At 40.7% G+C, this 14942-nt stretch overlaps 1 protein-coding gene across 2 annotated transcripts in view; it reads left to right on the top strand.

Moving 5' to 3' along the window:
* Nucleotides 1–1387: 1387 nt before the first annotated feature.
* The window catches only part of cnga3a (cyclic nucleotide gated channel subunit alpha 3a), a 64178-nt gene continuing 50623 nt past the window's right edge, over nucleotides 1388–14942 (top strand). The window contains exons 1-2 of one of the 2 annotated variants that reach the window (XM_059963858.1): nucleotides 1388–1789; nucleotides 13647–13680. The gene's annotated coding sequence lies outside the window, so the exon portion shown is untranslated. The remainder of the gene's footprint in view (nucleotides 1790–13646; nucleotides 13681–14942) is intronic. The other variant, XM_059963857.1, reaches the window with a different exon arrangement.

Raw genomic sequence — 14942 nt, 5'->3', positions numbered from 1 at the left:
ATTTAGAGGCGCAAGCCTTTAGTCCTGGAATTAGTCCATGGGGCTAATAGTAACCATAGGAACTGGGGTTGTGGCTGATTTCAGGCTGGGGAAGACTACAAAAATTGGGAGCCACCTAAGAATGAGAATTTGAAATCTGAAGGAGGACTGGCAGCAAGAAGTGCAAACAGAGTCGATGAGGGGGATAATGGGTCTCAGCCCGAAATGTCGACAGTTTATTCACCTCCATTGATGCTGCCTCCTAACCTGCTGGGTTGCTCCAGCACTTTGTATATGTGTTGATCCGGATTTCCAGCATCTGCACAATCTCTTGTGTTTATCAGTTAAGGGGAGGCCAGTTTTCTTTATAGAATGGGCTGTAATTCTTTTGCAGAACGGTTGTAGTACCAAGCTGTTGTTTCGTTGATTGTAGTGTCCTGTGTTGTTCTGCCGAGCGCGCTGTGTTGGCGCCAGAATGTGTCGTGACACTTGCACCCTCGGCTGTCTTAACTGCTAACGCATTAAACTCTGTGCTTCAACGAACGCGCGATCAGTCAGCTTGATGTTTGAACGTTCTCTGCTGCGCGTCAATGGGGACTTGCTGCGTTACCCTCGGGACCGTGGAGAATGTTGTGAAAGGCAGTTTCAAAGTTCTGTCCTCCGGGGAAGATGTCAGTGCACATTAAAAACCCAAAGGATGAAGGAGCTGTTCGGAAGACACAAGCAGAAACGCAACAAAGGGATACCCTTACAGACCGCAGCCTCCACAAAAACGTCATTCCATTCAGTCAGTCATTCCGTTCCAATTAGTGACTTTTAAGTTATAGAACCAAATTTTGCCACATTTTAAATGATAAATTCGTGCACTCGATCTTGATTTCACGAGCAATTCCACATTTTATCCAGTTTAAAGGGCCGATTATATTCCCCAATTGGAAATTCAGAAGTGCTAGAGGTAATCAGGGCTTGAGTTCCACAAAGCGTTTGAAACAAGACTCTGCAAGATTTGCAAGGAGTAACGTGAGCGTCGTTATTCTTAATTCTAAGCTCTCCGGAAATGTAACGTAAGGATTTCTGAAAATGTTGAAGCATAAATTGATAATTAAACTAATTCGGTTTACAGCCGGTACCTTACCCTCTCCAATTCACCCACAGACTGGTAGGGATCTGGGGGAAAATAAGTTTAGTACAAACTAATGGAGCGGGGGGGGGGGGGGTAGCGTGGATTTCACAGCATAAAGAAGGTCGGAATCTACCCCAGAATAAGCATCCAGTTGTGTTGTACGTCCCAGCCCGGGTTGAGAGTGCCCTCCTCTGATCTCATAGTACGATCGCTAGTGCATACTAAACAGATAATCTACGTGACGCTCCAAAGTGCAGTGGTAATGATCAGTGTGTTGTGGTTTGCAGATGGGGAGGCGGATTATTCCTTCCCTCCCGCTACCTCTCTGACACTTGAACATGCCCTCGACTCGTTCAGCCGCTTCCCGACCCGGTGCCACTCTAAAAGCGACGACTGAGCAAAGCCTCACGCTGCCGGGCTACTACTGGTCGCTCCCGCGGAAGGTGTGATTTGAACTGAACCCCATCCCGAGGCGGAATGATGTGCCCTTCACCACAAACGGGGGAAATGGACCGCCACTGGGATAGAAATCGGTCGGAGAGAGGCAGGATTGGCCAGATCCTCACAGGATCCGTGTGAGACCCGACTCATAAACGGGGCAGTTGGCGCCAGCAGACCGACCAAGGGAAGAGGAGAGCCGGGGTGTTATTAATTGGACCAGAGATCGCTGGAGCTGCCCAAGACAAGGTAAGGGTTGTAAATATGAATGTTTGAGGCAATATAAAACAAAAGTTTCCAACTTTGATTATTTCCATCAAACGTCTATATTGCTACAATTGTATAGGGGAATCCTCGGGATAGAAGAAGCATCTTTAGGAAGACTTCGCATGGCTAGTAACCCAGTTCATTTCACCCTTACAGCTAGTCCCCAAACTCTTTATACCAACAAAGTTCAGCATTTAGGAGGGACCGCGGCATAACAAGATCCCATTAGTGATTCGATATTGATCTAGGGAACAACAGTCTTGACTCTTTTGTAGGCGGATGCACGGGAAGGGGGCTCCGACGCTTACCGCAAGGAGCAGCGAACCCTCCGACGGTGCCACTGCACAAAGCACGCACTGGGAGGCGAGACCCAAGAGACGGCAGGTGCTGGCCGCTGGAACACAGAAAAATGCCGGAGGAATCCGGCGGGTCAGGCAGCATCTGTGAAAGGAAATGGACAACAGATGGAGACCCTGGTCTGCACATTTCGTGCTGCCCGAGTCGCTCAGTTCCTCCAGCCTCCCGTGTGTTTCTGCACGATGGCCGCTCTTATTCTGTGCGCAAGCCCCTGGAAGGAGCATTCAATAGTCAGTGGGTGCAGGAGTAGGCCATTCGGCCCTTCTAGCCAGCATCGCCATTCACTGTGATCATGGCTGATCATACACAATCAGTACCCCGTTCCTGCCCTCTCCCCATATCCCTTGACCCCGCAATCTATAAGATCTCTATCTAACTCTCTCTTGAATGCATCCAGAGACTTGGCCTCCACTGCCTTCTGGGGCAGAGCATTCCACATATCCACCACTCTCTAGGTGAAAAAGTTTTTCGGCATCTCTGTTCTAAATGGCCTACCCTTTATTCTTAAACTGTGGCCTCTAGTTCTGGACTCACCCATCAGCAGGAACATGCTTCCTGCCTCCAGCGTGTCCAATCCCTTAATAATCTTATATGTTTCAATCAGATACCCTCTCATCCTTCTAAATTCCAGTGTATACAAGCCCAGTCACTCCAATCTTTCAACATATGACAGTCCCGCCATTCTGGGAATTAACCTTGTGAACCTACGCTGCACTCCCTCAATAGCAAGAATGTCCTTCCTCAAATTTGGAGACCAAAACTGCACACAATACTCCAGGTGGGGTCTCACCATGGCCCTGTACAGCCGCAGAAGGACCTCTTTACTCCTATACTCCATTCCTCTTATTATAAAAGCCAGCATGCCATTAGCTTTCTTCACTGCCTGCTGTACCTGCTTGCTTGCTTTCATTGACTGATGTACAAGAACACCTAGATATTGTTGTACTTCCCCTTTTCATAACTTAACTCCATTTAGGTAGTAATCTGCCTTCCTGTTCTTGCCACCAAAGTGGATAACCTCACATTTATCCACATTAAACTGCATCTGCCATACACTTGCCCACTCACCCAACCTGTCCAAGTCACCCTGCATTCTCATAAAATCCTCCTGACATTTCACACTGCCACCCAGCTTTGTGTCATCAGCAAATTTGCTAATGTTACTTTTAATCCCTTCATCTAAATCATTAATGTATATTGTAAACAGCTGCGGTTCCAGCACCGAACCTTGCGGTACCCCACTGGTCGCAGCCTGCCATTCTGAAAGGGACCTGCTAATTGCTACTCTTTGTTTCCTGTCAGCCAGCCCATTTTCATTCCATGTCAGTACTCTGCCCCCAATACCATGTGCCCTAATTTTGCCCACTAATCTCCTATGTGGGACTTTATCAAAAGCTTTCTGGAAGTCCAGGTACACTACATCCACTGGCTCTCCCTTGTCCATTTTCATAGTTACATCCTCAAAAAACTCCAGAAGATTAGTCAATTTTCAATTAGTCAATTTTCCCTTCATAAATCCATGCTGACTCAGACTGATCCTTCTACTGCTATCCAAATGTGTTGTAATTTCCTCTTTTATAATTTACTCCAGCATCTTTCCTACCACTGACGTCAGGCTAACCGGTCTATAATTCCCTGTTTTCTCTCTCCCTCCTTTCTTGAAAAGTGGGACAACATTAGCCACCCTCCAATCAGCAGGAACTGTTCCTGAATCTATAGAACATTGGAAAATGATTACCAATGTGTCCACAATTTCTAGAGCCACCTCTTTAAGTACCCTGGGATGCAGACCATCAGGTCCCGGGGACTTATCAGTCTTCAGACTCAACAGTCTATCCAACACCATTTCTTGCCTAATATAAATTTCCTTCAGTTCATCCTTTACCCCAGTTCCTTTGGTCACTATTACATCTGGGAGATTGTTTGTGTCTTCCCTAGTGAAGACAGATCCAAAGTACTTGTTCATACTCTGCAAGCTGACTTGAAGGCGATGTCACCATCAACCAGTCAAACATGAAATGGTATGTGAACACCAATGCCCAGGAGTGGAAAAGCCTACAAAAAAGTGGTAGATACAGCCCAGTCTTTTGCAGGGAAAGCCCTCCGCACCATTAGGCACATCTACAAGGAGCACTGCTAAAAGAAAGCAACATCCATCATCAAGGACCCCCACCATCCAGGCCAGGCTCTCTTCTCGCTGTTGCCATTGGGAAGGTGGTACAGGAACCTCAGGACCTTCGCAACAGGTTCAGGAACATCTATTACCCTTCAACGATCACACTTCAACAACCAGCGGGGACAACTTCACTCAACTCTGACACTGAACTGATTCTGCTACCCATGGACTCAGTTTCATTAACACTACAACTCAGTGTTTATTTATTTATTATTATTATTTTCTGTATTTGCACAGATTGTCTTTTGCACATTGGTCAGTCTTTGTGTGTAGTTTTTTAATCGATTCTATTATATTACTTTATTCTACTGGAAATGCCTGCAAGAAAACGAATCTTTGTGCAGTATATGGCAACATGTACATATAAGTGATAGTTAACTTTGAACCTTGATTCAAACTGGTTTTATGAGGAATCGGTATTCCTTTTTTAATGTTAGAAAATTGATTAATATAATTCATACTTCACCACCCACAATCCCAGAATGTGTTATTTCATTAGATGCTGAAAAAGCTTTTGATAGAGTTGAATGGATATATTTATTTAATACATTGAGAAATTTTAATTTTAGTCCTAATTTTATATCATGGATTAAATTAATATATCATAAACCTGTTGCTTCTGTTTTTACGAATAACCACAGATCCTCTTTTTTTCAATTATCTCGTGGTACGAGACAAGGTTGTCCCTTAAGTCCTTTATTATTTAATATTGCATTAGAACCTTTAGCTATTGCTATTCGTGAATCTCCTAATATTTTTGGTATTACCCGTAATGAGGTTATATAAATTATCTCTTTATGCTGATGATTTGCTGTTATATATTTCTGACCCTGATAGGTCTATTCCTGCTATTTTATCCTTGTTGGTTCAATTTGGTACTTTTTCTGGTTATAAACTAAATTTAGATAAGAGTGAATTATTTCCTTTAAATGCACAAACTTTATTGACTGATAGGATACCATTTAAAGTTGTTACTGATAACTTCACTTATCTAGGTATAAAAATTACCAAGAAATATAAAGATTTATTTAGACTGAATTTTTTACCTATGTTTCATCAAATTCATCAACTTACTACAAGATGGTCTCCCTTGTTTTTATCATTAATTGGTCGGATTAATGCTGTCAAAATGATGATTTTACCGAAATTTTTATATTTATTTCAAGCCCTACCAGTTTTTATTCCTAAATCTTTTTTTGATAACATTGATTCAAAAATTTCTTCATTTGTGTGGCAAAATAAAAACCCTAGGTTAAGTAAAAAGCAATTACAAAAATCAAAAAAAGATGGTGGTTTAGCTTTACCTAATTTTAGATTTTATTATTGGGCAAATAATATTCGTAATTTATTGTATTGGAAATTAGATTTGGATTCACCACTGTGCCCACAGTGGGTAAATTTGGAATGTAATGAGGTAAAGGGATATTCTCTATTCTCTGTTCTTGGTTCTTGTCTTCCTGCGGATTTAGTTAAATTTAATAAACAAATATTTAATCCTGTTATTAAACATACATTACGAATTTGGTTTCAATTTCGTAAGTTTTTTATTTTGAAAAACTTTGTTCTTGATAGCCCTATCTTATTTAATTTCTTTTTCAAACCCTCCTGGACAGATCAAGCTTTTAACATATGGAAAAGGAAAGGTATAAAATGTTTTCGTGATCTCTTTTTTGAAGATACTTTGATGTCATTTGATCAACTTTCTAATAAATTTGAATTACCTAAATCTAATTTTTTCAGATATTTACAAATTAGAAATTTTTTACATAAAGTTTTACCATCTTTTCCTAATTCAACTTTGATGGACACTACAGATTTGATCTTTACCTTAAATCCTTGTCAGAAGGGATTAGTAGCTTTTATTTATAATATGATTATGAAGATACAACCAGAAATATCAGTTAGAATTAAACAAGAATGGGAAAAAGAACTTCAATACAACATATCAACAGATAAATGGGAAAAAATTTTGCAAATGGTTAATTCTTCTATATGTGCTAAACATGCTTTAATACAATTTAAAATTGTACATAGAGCTCATATGTCTAAAGATAAACTTGCTCGATTCTATTCTCATATTAACCCTCTATGTGACAGATGTCATTTAGCAGTGGCCTCATTGACCCATATGTTTTGGTCATGTCCCACTTTACATAATTATTGGAAGGATATATTTACTACTATTTCCTCAATTTGGAATATAGATTTACAACCTCATTTTATTACTGCAATTTTTGGCATACCAAATGAAGATGGTAATCAGTTTTCCCCCTCAATCAGACGAATGATTGCTTTTGTAACATTAATGGCCAGAAGGTCTATACTACAAAATTGGAAAGAAGTAAATCCTCCTACTACATTTCAATGGCTTTCTCAAACTATTTCTTATCTGAGTTTGGAAAAAATTAGAAGCACTATTTTTGACTCATCAATTAAATTTGAAGAAACTTGGAGACCGTTTATTCGACATTTTCATATGAATTAATTTGGCCTTCTCCAGACCTTTCTGCTTATTCATGTTCAAGTATGGAGTTCCGGAGTTCTTTGACACTATCTTATTGCCTATGTTAGTTTAGTTTAGTGTTTTATTTTTTTTTAATATATATTTTTTTCTCACATATTTTTTAATATTTTTTTTTTCTTTTTTAATGGTTATTTTTGTTTTTTTTTTCATATAATCATGTGGACTTGATTAAGGTATTTTCTTTTGTTGATGTTTAGTAGGATATTATTATCTTATTATCAATGTGATTTCAAGTCTATTGTATTTATAATTTACTTATTACTATGTTATTTTTTTTGTGTATATGTGAAAATCAATAAAAAGATTGAAAAAGAAAGAAAGAAAGAAAGAAAGAACCTTGAACCGTCCCACGGTTGGCACCAAAGAGCAAAAGATGTCAGAAATATATTAAAATACATCCAGGCATCAAATCAAGAGATAAAGTCGGATCACCCATCCCCCCGCTGGCTGATACTAGGATCAAACCTCCATTTATAATGTGGCTTCAGAGATTCAATGTCATCCTCCCTTCTGATGGGATAACTAGATAGCAGTGGATTTAAAACGGCTTTCCTCCGGGAAGGTTTTACACTAATCCCCAATACACGTGTAACTGCACAAACTTAATCCGGGGAGATGTTCCTAATCAGGTTTGTGTAAGGTATCTGGTGCTTTCTATGTAACTATGGGTCAAGTTGGCCTTTTTTGCTTTGCCAAGAAATTACAGGCTTTCAGAAGTGAAGTTCAAGAGCAATACTGCTCAGAAACAGGCCCTTCGGCCTGACTGTTCTGTGCTGACCAAGTTGTTTACCGGAGCTAGTCCCATTTGTCTGCTTCTGGCCATTGCCGCTTTAAGCCCTTTTCCTATCCACCTTCGAGGGTCGGTGAGGCAATCAACAGTTGCGACGCGTCAGCCAAATAATTTTTTTTTGTCTGATTTCTGTGTGATTTTAATCGTGGTCAATAGATTTCATTGTAATGTATTCACAGGGAAGAAGACTAGAAATTGTAGCTTTCGTTTGTCTATTTGTATCCCCATGGTTACCCGTCCAGTAACCATGGCGAGGGAGCTCTGCTCTATGATATCTAGGCATTAGTAGAGGGCAGGTTTTACCTCAAACCTCACATTTCCTGTCTGAGGCAGGTGTACCCCGGTCTCTTTACCTGTTTCAGCCTGCCACTTTACAAGGAGGGGAATTATAGTTAAATGTTTCTTTGAACCATATAGCCATCATGTTGCATCCCTTGAAACATTACTCTTCAGCTCCTGGCAAGTTCCTGGGGAATTTCGAAGAGTTTCTTCCAATGCTTCTGGAAGGATTTGATGATGTTTTTTATTGTCTTTTATTGTATGCAGTTACAAAAAAAGCAAACGTTCCTGTGCGATCTTAGATTGATAGTATTAACTCTAAAACGGTCAAAGATGTGTGCTACCGACCTTTCGCCAGTTAAGTATTAGAACTCCACACTAGTGTCATAGAGGAAGCTTCTTGCAACACGTCGCACCTCACAATTAAAAAAAAACGCAAAGTCGACGCTGTCCTTGAGCTGGAAGACGGGGAGGGGTGGTGACGGTAGGCGGTGAAGAAAAAGAACTGTAATTCTAATCTCGCTTCTGCCACAAATGCACCCCTTCCCCCCCCCGGGAAATCACAGGCCCTTCCCTCCATCACCCTCTCAGGCAGCGAGTTCCAGATCCCCAGGACACTTTGGGTGTAACAAAATCCGTCCAGAGTTCCTCTACTTCTTATTGTCTAAAATTTATTAGTGCCTTCTCTATGGGAATAAAAAATCCTATTTAGCCTATTGGTAAATGTTATTTTAATTTTCAAAATCCAATAATATACACTTCTACACAGTCATTTGCTGCTAACCTGTTAAATAATAAAAAAAATTGGTTCTTCACTTATAACCATATAACAATTACAGCACGGAAATAGGCCATCTCGGCCCTTCTAGTCCATGCCGAACGCTTACTTTCACCTAGTCCCACCGACCTGTACTCAGACCATAACCCTCCATTCCTTTCCAGTCCATATACCTATCCAATTTTACTTTAAATGAAAATATTGAACCTGCCCCTACCACTTCTACTGGAAGCTTGTTGCACACAGCTACCACTCTCTGAGTAAAGAAGTTCCCCCTTGTGTTACCCTTAAACTTTTGCCCCCTAACTCTCAACTCATGTCCTTTTGTTTGAATCTCCCCTACTCTCATGTTTTCAATATGTTCTCTCATTTTTATAAGGTGCAATATTTAAAATAATTTAGAGGAAAAAAATCACACTGATTTTCAATTTCACCCAAAGGTAAGGAGGCATGGGATGCAGAAAAACTTGGCTGTATAGATTCAGAATCGGCTTGCCCACAGAAGGTAGAGGGTGGTAGTGGATGGAGCATATTCTGCTTGGTGAGACTGGTGATCACTGGTGTTTCTCCGGGATCTGTTCTGGGACCCTGATTTTCATAAATGACTTGGATGAGGAAATGGAACGATGGATTAGAAAGTTTGCAGATGACGCAAAGGTTGCTGGTGTTGTGGATTGTGTCGAAGCTTGTCAGAGTTACAGTGGGACATTGGATAGGACGCAGAGCTGGGCTGAGAGGTGGCAGATGGAGTTCAGTCTGGAAAAGTGTCAGGTATTACAGTTTAGAAGGTTGAACTTGAAGGCGGGATAATGGCAGGATTCTTAGCAATGTGAAGAAACAGGGGGATCTTGGGGTTCATGTCCATAGATCCCTTAAAGTCACAATGCAAGTTGATAGTGGTTAAGAAGGTGTATGGTGAGCTGGCTTTCATTAGTGACAGGATTGAATTCAACAGCCCTGAGATATACTTCAGCTCTATCAATAGCTGGTTAGACCACAGGTTGAATACTGTGATCAGAATTGAACACCTCCTTGTAGAAAGTATGTGGAAGCTTTAGAGCCGGTGCAGAGGAGCTATTCCAGGTGCTGACTGGATCAGAGAGCATGTTGAGCAAGCTAGTGTTTTTTCCATTGAAATGAAAGAGGTTGAGAGGTGACCTGAAAGAGATGTCTGAGATGTTAAGGAGCATAGAGTTGATTGCCAGAGACTTTTTTCCCAGGACAGAAATGGCTAAAATGAGGGTGCATTATTTTAAGGAGATTGGAGGAAAGGGTGGGAATTAGAGGTAGGTTTTTTTTACAGAGTGTGGTAGTGTGTGGAACACATTGCCAAGGGTAGTGGTAGAGGCAAGTAAATTGGGGACATTTAAGAGCACATGGATGAAAGAAGAAGGGAGGGCTTTGTGTGAATGAAGTGCTAGATTAATCCTGGATAGTCTGAAATGTCGGCACATCATAGTGAGCTGACGGGTCTGTAATATTCTAGGTTCCACATTTGCTTGCTACTTTTTTGAACATCATTGAACATTGTCTCCTAAGTCAGTCATGAGCACTGCTGTGTGTACTTGTAGGATAAGTCATTCAATACTGGCTGTCCACTTTGTATCTCACATCAAAGTTCCATACCTTTTTTATGCCATAGATTTCTACCATGAACCTCTGACTCCCACCCTTTCCTCCAATCTCCTTAAAATGATGACCCCTCATTTTAGCCATTTCAGTCCTGGGAAAGAGTCTCTGGCAATCAACTCCAGATTGGGACCCCCTGCCTTACGTTAAACATGAGCTCATTGACAACAGTTATTGGGATTCTTTTTCTCTAGTTACAAGGTCTGCCCATCCCGGTCAAGAAGAGTGTTTTTCACCCATCCTTAAATATCTTTGTGGTAGTAAATTGTCTTCCAGAGCCAACACAATCCTTCTGGGAAAGAAACTCTCACTTCCGTGGCTATTTTACAGGGAACATTCTTTAAATCCAGTGTTTATGAAGGTGTATTTCCAAGATAGGATGCAGTGTGAGATAGAGAGGAAGTAATGTTTCTATGTACTTGCTGCCTATGTCATGGTTTGTAAGGTGCTGTTGGAGAAGTCTAGATGAGTAACTCTAAAAATGCTGATGGAACTCAGCAGGTCTGGCAGCATCTGTGGAGGAGAATATGTCATTGACATTTCAGGCTGAGATCCTTCATTAGGACTAAATGGAAGTGGGAAGAAGCCAAGCCAGAATAAGAAAGTGGGGGGGGGGGGGGGAGGGAGGAGAAATGAGTACAAATTGGCAGGTGATAGGTGAAGCCAGGTGAGGGGGAAAGGAGGATGAACTAAGAAACTGCAAGGGGATAAGTGGAAGAGTTAAAGGGCTGTAGAGAAAGGAATCTGATAGGTGAGGAGAGAGGACCATGGGAGAAAGGGAAAGAGGAGGGGCACCATGCGAAGGTGCTGGGCAGGTGAGGAGAAGGGGAGGGGTAAGAAAGGAGCCGGAATGGGGAATACAAAAAGAGAGAAGGAAGGTGTAGTAGGAAAGATGAGTGATTGCACTGTACTTAGCAAGATAAACATGTGGAGAAAGTGAATATTTGTTTTCTGTTGGGTGACATTGAGCTGCTTAGCTCTTGTTGGATTTGTATTTGTCTAGGCATGTGTAGAGTGTTCCCTCATGTTCCTGTCACGTGGCAGAAAGTGTTTGGGGTTGGGGTGTGGCGTGGGTCATTCTGCACAGGATAACCAGCCTCCCATTGGTTCTTGTAGTCACGTTATTTATACAGCTGGCCCAATTTAGTTTTAATCAGCGGTGACTTGGGACATTGGTGGGGTCTCAGTGATGTTGATGCAACTGGATCTCTGTGGTGGGGGGTCTGACAGTTTCAGGTTGGAGGTGGTCAATGCCTGTGCTTGTGCGGGTGCAGCATGAATGTTACTGTATTCAATCATGGTAGGTTTAGAATGTTGTCTGGGTCTTGCTGTATTGGGGTATAGGTCGGCTCATTTGCTGAGGAGTTCCAAATAGAATTGAACATGGTAAAGTCATCAGATCAGCGAACGCGCCCACTTCTGATCTTCTGCTGAAAGGTCATTGATTAAGTGACTAAAAGTGATCTTCCTTTTTGATCCCCATTGATCAGTTGGCTAAAACGTGTCTTGATGTTAAATAGAACATAAGACCATAAAGGCATAGGAACAGGATTAGGCAATTTGGCCCATTGAATCTGCTGTGCCACTCCATCATAACTGATCTATTATCTCCCTCAACCCCATTCACCTACCTTCCCCCATAACTTTTGATGCCTTGCTAATACTGATAAAGAATCTATCACCCTCCACTTTAAATTTACCCAGTGACTCGGAGATCACAGTCATATGTGGCAATGAATTAGACAAATTCACTACATTCTAGGTAAAGAAAATGCCTCCTTGTCTCTATTCTAAAAGAACACCCTTGTATTCTGAGCTGTGGCCCCTGGTCCTAGACTCCCCCACCATGAGAAGTATCCTCTCCTTGTCCACTCTATCTAGGCTTTTCAATATTTGATAGTTTTCATTGAGATCCCCCCTCGTTCTTCTAAACTACTGTTAGTCTAACTTCATTTTTAGAATTGGGCTGTTTGGGCCAAGGCTGTGATAAGGTCTGGAGTGGAGTGGTCCTGATGCGGACCAATCTAGACTGTGAGCAGATTCTGCTCGAGTAAGTGCTGATGACATTACCGTCAAAGACTTCTTCCATTGATTTTCTGATGATTGAAGATAGTCTCATATGGTTGGATTGGATTTGTTCATGTTTGTTAGACAGGATGTACCTTAGCAATATTTAATTCAGGATGATTTTGTAACTGTATCCGTGCACCTTGTCTGGAGGAACATTTAGCCCTGGAATAAAAAATATTTAATACCATAGCCTAGATATTACCAGTGGTCTCAGACACGTCCTGATATTGTGGACTGGATTGGCTGAAGATTGACTTCTGTGATCATCAAAATCTCAGGAGTAAACGAAGTACGACTTTGACCTTCCGCAAGAATGCGGTTGCAAATTCTTGAGATTTTTAAACTGCACGCTGCCACTGTTAAGGATGAGTTTATTCTTGGTGCTTTATCCTCTTCCTATTGGATGTCTGATTGTTCCCACTGTCCGTGGGTAGAGGTGGCATGGCTGCAGAGGTTCCGGTCTGATATGTTGACTGAGGAAGAAGATGACCATGTTTCCTTTAGATAATTCGTATGACTAATTAAAAAAAATTGAAGCATACACATTAAAAGATGAAAATGAACAGGGGAACAAACACAAAATTCCAGAAGGACTCAATAGGTCAGGGAGCATCTATGGAGAAGATTGAACAGTTAGTGGGCTGAGACACTTAAAAGGCTGGACAATATCTTTTGAGAAAATATTAACCTAACAGACCTTTAACATTATGAAAAGTTTTTTTTTATGGAATCAATGCAGGGAGAGGAGCTTAAATGGAAGTTATCAGTACCAGTGAGTCACCAATAAAGCTTTACCCCGTGAGCCATGAGCATAGTGAGCACAGGGAGTGGTTGAAGTGAACAGTGTTGATGTATTTAAGAGGAGGCTTGGTGCTAATTTTAAGGAAAAGAGAATAAAGAATGCAGATGAGAAACAGGCTCTGGTGGAGCTTAAACATTGGCATGGACCAGTTGGTATAAATGGCTTGCTTTGCCATTACATACACAACTTAAATCAATCAATCAGACTTGGCTACAACAAGTACCAATTCACAATCATCCATAATTTGCCCACAAGAGAGCTGCTAATCCTTGGTCTTGGCTCAGTTAACTGGGAGCTTAGATGAAGTGTTATAGTGTTTAATCAGTGTCCATTAGTAAAATAGCACAAGCAAAGCTTATATTCATATTGTCATTGGATTGTTGATTTCTTTTGACTGTTGGTCAGATTTTTTTCTTGTGTTCTTGACTTTATAGAAAGCATTGCTGCAGCAAGGGAAACGATGTCATAGTAAGTATTAACTGCTTCACTTCCTGTGATAATAGCAAAACTGTTTCACCTCAGTATCAACTAAAACACTAGTTAATTGAAATTGGACTCATACAAATATTCTTTTATCTATTCAAATGTGCAAAGTCAAACAAAAATGAGTTATTCTGAACTACTTACAACAGTGGAATTTACAGAATCATATTTTACTTTAGCTAATTTTAATTATTCCTCAATGCTTTGATGTATATAATCTAAACATTTTGTCATTTTGGTTTGAATTACAGCAACTTCTGTGCTTAAATACTCTGAATATTGAACACATTTAAAATGGGTACAAATCCCAGACAAATTAAAGGACAGCATTTCAGTTTGAGGAAAAGATTGCACTGTTTGTGGTCACAGTCTGGCTTTGTCACTGCAGTGGTAATACAAAAGATTCTAATAAAGATCCCAAGACATGAGTTGAATTGCCATCTGAGGAATTTAAATTCAGATAAACACTAGTGATAAAACTGCTATGAGTGATGGTGCAATGAGTATACTGAATGTAATAAAGATCCCTAATACCTAAAAATGCTAATATTTTCTGAAGGGGTAACACTCTCATTTGGTCTGGTCCTGCTGAAGCGTCTCGGCCTGAAATGTCAACTGTACTCTCTTCCGTAGATGCTGCCTGGCCTGCTGAGTTCCTTCAGCTGTTTGTGTGTGTTGCTTGGATTTCCAGCATCTGCAGCATTTATCTTGTTTTTATCTTTTGTTCCTTTTTAAAAAAATGCTTGGCGTTTTTAGTTCTAGCAATTCTAATCTAAACTTCTCAAGACATTGAACACGTTTAAAATGGACACACAATCTAGGTGATTTAAGGGGGAACACCCTCATTTGGTCTGGTCTTCTTACTCATAGTAATGTGATAGATTCCTCTTTTTTTAAATTTAGAGATACACACGGTATAGGCCTTCTGGTCCAGCAATACAACTATTTAACCCCAGCCTAATCACAGGACAATTTATAATGACCAATTAAGCTACTAACTGTTATGTCTATGGACTGTGGGAGGAAACCGGAGCACCTGGAGGAAACCTACACGTTCGGGGAGAACGTACAAACTCTTAATTCCAAAATAACCATGAAAGTCACTTAAACTGAAGGTAGTTAGATAAAGTTGATACGAGCTGGTATTCTGAGTGAAAAAATATAGATGAAACTTCCAAACTCACCAGAGAGAATGGTATACATTAATTCCTCAGTTGTACATCTTATTAAAAAATGGGATTGTGACA

This window comes from Hypanus sabinus, chromosome 3 (genome assembly GCF_030144855.1).
Source record: "Hypanus sabinus isolate sHypSab1 chromosome 3, sHypSab1.hap1, whole genome shotgun sequence".
Lineage (NCBI taxonomy): Eukaryota > Metazoa > Chordata > Chondrichthyes > Myliobatiformes > Dasyatidae > Hypanus > Hypanus sabinus.
The sequence above is the reverse complement of the archived record's forward strand: the minus strand, read 5'-3'. Positions and strand labels throughout refer to the sequence as shown.